Source organism: Mustela nigripes, unplaced genomic scaffold, assembly GCF_022355385.1.
Source record: "Mustela nigripes isolate SB6536 unplaced genomic scaffold, MUSNIG.SB6536 HiC_scaffold_2449, whole genome shotgun sequence".
In the NCBI taxonomy this organism is placed as follows: Eukaryota; Metazoa; Chordata; class Mammalia; order Carnivora; family Mustelidae; genus Mustela; species Mustela nigripes.
The window spans coordinates 707-4676 of NW_026741855.1; the positions used below are offsets into that span (position 1 = coordinate 707).

The following is a 3970-nucleotide window of genomic DNA, read 5'->3' on the forward strand; positions in this document are numbered from 1 at the left end:
AGGGTGCAGCAATGGCCATGGTAGCCAAACTGTGGAAAGAACCAAGATGCCCTTCAATGGACAAATGGATAAGGAAGATGTGATCCATATACCCTATGGAGTATTATGCCTCCATCAGAAAGGATGAATACCCAACTTTTGTAGCAACATGGAAGGGACTGGAAGAGATTATGCTGAATGAAATAAGTCAAGCAGAGAGAGTCAAATATCATATGGTTTCACTTATTTGTAAAACATAACAAATAATATAGAGAACATAGAGAGATGAAGAGGAGAAGGGAGTTGAGGGAAATTGGAAGGGGAGGTGAACCATGAGAGACTATGGACTCTGAAAAACAATATGAGGGTGTTGAAGGTGCAGGGGGTGGGAGGTTGGGGGACCCAGGTGGTGGGTATTGCAGAGGGCATATATTGAATAGGCCACTGGGTGTGCTGCATAAACAATGAATTCTTTTACACTGAAAAGAAATTAATTAAAAAAACAAAACAAAACAAAACAAACAAAACAAAACAAAACAGGGTGCCTGGGTAGCTCAGTAGGTAAGACCTCAGACTCTTGATTCACCTCAGGTCATGATCTCAGGGTTGTGAGATCCAGCCTGTGTTGAGTGTGGAGCCCACATGGGATGTTCTCCCTCCCTCTTTCTCTGACCATCCCCACCTCCCTGCACTCTCTCTTTTAAAAAATAAAATTAATTAATTAATTAAGTAATTAAAACAACAAAAAAGGAAAACAATGAAGGAGTTAATAGTTAGTAATTGAAAGCAGTTTCATCTGTCAGTACCAAGTGAAGTTTGTTTTTTGATTTATTTTTCTCTCTCCTCTTCTTTGTCTAAATCATCTGATAACTCCTTTCTCCTCTCTCTTAAAAAACCCTTTGCTTTCCCCACATAAGCAGGACACTTTTCCTGCTACACCAAATCCATGCTCCCCAAATTGCAATTCTGAGACCCCAAATAGTGGTCTGTGGTCTTTTTCAGTTTCTCCTCCTTTTCTCACTTGAATCTATGAGGGGGCACTGAAAAAACAAACAAACAAACAAACAAACAAACAAAAACAAGGTTTATTACTCCCAAGTCACAGAGGGTACATTACAGGCCTAGCGCCGCACAGTTTGATCACAGGTACACAGAGACAGGGAGAGAAAGAAAAAGCTTGCCTATCGGATATTCTGTCTTTACTGGGAAAAAGAGCAGGGTACCCAGTATTTGTGGGTTAACTACTGGTGAATTTAAAATATAAAGTCAAGGAAGAAAAACACAGGGTCACACAAATGATCAGTTAGAGGTCACCCAGGGCTTTCCAAAAGAGGGACTTCGGGGACTTCACTGGTAGGGCAGCCTGACTCCTCACCTAATTATGTCCCTGGCATTGTGTTCATTGCAGATGAGAGGTCTTTGAAATGGATGCTCCAGCCATCAAAGCTTAATGTTAGAACTTTAAATTATTAAAAAACAAACAAACAAACAAACAAACAGGATTCCTGGGTGGCTCAGTCAGTTAAGTGTCTGCCTTAGGTCATGATCCAGGGTGCTGGAATCCAGCCCCCTCATCAGGGTCCATGCTCAAGGGAAGTCTGCTTCTCCCTCTGCCCACAGCTCCTCTACTTGTGCTCTCTCTCTCTCTCTCTCTCTCTCACTTTCTCTCTCCCTCATAAAAAAATTAAAAAAAAAAAAAACTGTCAGGCACATACACTATTCCTAATAGGGTCACATTGTGAAGATTAAGACTCCAAAATAATCTTTCCTTAGGGGACACAATCAACTCCTAACATCAACTTTCAAGTCCTAAGTAAGTTTTTCATCTCAAAAGATTCTATGTTCAGACATATGCATTTTTTAACCATAAATGTTTTTTTTCAATTATTACATGTAGCAGTAGACAAAATTATTTAAAGTCAGTACATTTTTACATAAGGAATCTCACATAATTTATTTTCATGGCCCACCAAGGTCGCCTTAGTTCCTCCAATCTTTGAATCAAAATTTACCTTCATGATAGCCTTTTTAAAAAGAATATCTGCTTTTTTAAAAAGTGAAATAGCTTGTGTAAATTTATGGTGTACAACATGTTGATCTGATACATTATAATATTGTAGTATGGTTGCCATTAAAAATAAAAATTTGCAAGCTGTGTTGAGAACAGTATAGTATCAGTAAATAGAAGTTATACCATTCTGCAATGCATATGAGGAAGTGTTGAAGAGCACTTGTAATAAAGATGTTTCTAATAATGCCAAGATGCATAAAAATAAATATAATACATATATGTGTGTGTGTGTGTGTGTGTGTGTGTGTATCCCCCATGCCCAATCCTCAGTTGTCATGTCATTTCAATTCTTTCAGTTGGGCTTATTTTCTCTGAATATTTTATGTGAATATGGACACAATGATGACTTTATGATGGGATACTTTTCTGCCTAGAAACTTTGGGATCTAATTATTTCAAGCAATTTACACTAGGGCCCTTTGAAAAGAATTGAGTTTAAATCATATTCACTCCTAAACTAGCAAACCCAAGAATAATACAGAGTTTGACGATATGCCAATACATAAGATTAAAAAAAAAAAAAAAAAAAGGACCATCATGTCTTTCATACTTTTGGCAGCTCTTTCTTATAGTTCCTTCCAAAGACCTAAAAAATAGGTCTGTGAGTAAAGCAAAGAACATAATTATTCTATGAGGCAACTCCAATGATGTGGGTCTGCAGAAGGTTGATCAGGATAGACCTCTACTCCAAAATTCTATCTTTCCACGCTGTGAAAACACCCCTATCATTAAGTGCTCCACGAGGTCACACTTGCACATAGTGGCCATTGAGTCCTACAGTTCTCTCATGTATGATGTGTACTCATAGAGCACGATTGGACATTCCTGCTTGGCCTTCCTTGTGACATGCATCTAGTTAGATGTTTGGATGCAAAGAAGCATGTGGGAGAATCTCAGGAAGAACCCAAATATCATTGTCTGACAACTTTTTTAAATGAGATAATCACAATGTGTCTAGGCAAGGGAAGACTGCTGTTGCCCTCTTTAAAGGGACAGGGAGCTGCTTGTGACAACCAAGAGAATGCATGATCATTTCTGAGTTCATAATTCTCCTCTTACATATACAAAGGTATCTACTTTAGAAGTCAGACTCTTTCCTATCAAAACACTGACATAAGGGGAAAAAAAAAAAAAAAGACCTGGTGAGGCTCCACATTCCATCACCTTAGCAGTTCCACTCTCATTATCACAAAATTCTAAACCAGAATTAGATCATTATCTCTGTTGGCAAGAGACATGAAAACAGCAGTCATGGGAGCTCCATATCGGAAGCATATCAGAATATATTTTGAATAGAATGTCTCTGGGGAGGTACCTAAATGAAACCCAACATATTCCCCTTTTTATATATGTCTTATCTTTAAATAGAAGAGGACTTCAACTAAAACTCTACCAACTAGGATCTACAAAATGTGACCCTTGAAAGAAGAAAACAAACAACTATGATCAATGATAAACTGCTTGAGATGGATAAATTCTGAATCTGAAAAAAAATTGTATGTATGTCACAAGTATTCATTGTGGAATTCATGACATTCCATTCCAACACAGAGAAATAGATGACCATTTTTTTTTCCCCAAGCTAAGTTCTTTTTTTTTTTTTTTTTTAATCTTTATTTTAAGTAGGCTCTACACCCAACACTGGGCTTAAACTCACAAACCTAAAATCAAAAGTCATATGCACTACTCACTGAGTCAGCCTGGTGCCCCTGAAACTAAGAAGTTCTAATATTCCTGGCATAATAAAGTTAATACAAACTTAGCAATTTTGATATAATTTAGTAATTTATAAATAAAAATATATGTTCCAAATAAACAAAAATTCTCATATTAAATTTTATGTACAGCTAATAGACAAATGAAAAAATGTTCATCATTAGCCATCAGGGAAATTCAAATAAAAACCACATTGAGATATCA

General features: G+C 37.0%; 1 non-coding gene across 1 annotated transcript; it reads right to left on the reverse strand.

The window, feature by feature from the left end:
• Positions 1-2609: 2609 nt before the first annotated feature.
• LOC132008959 (small nucleolar RNA SNORA18) lies at positions 2610-2736 on the reverse strand. The gene has a single exon (XR_009401759.1). It is a non-coding gene; the product is annotated as a small nucleolar RNA SNORA18 (small nucleolar RNA).
• Between the last annotated feature and the right edge of the window lie 1234 nt (positions 2737-3970).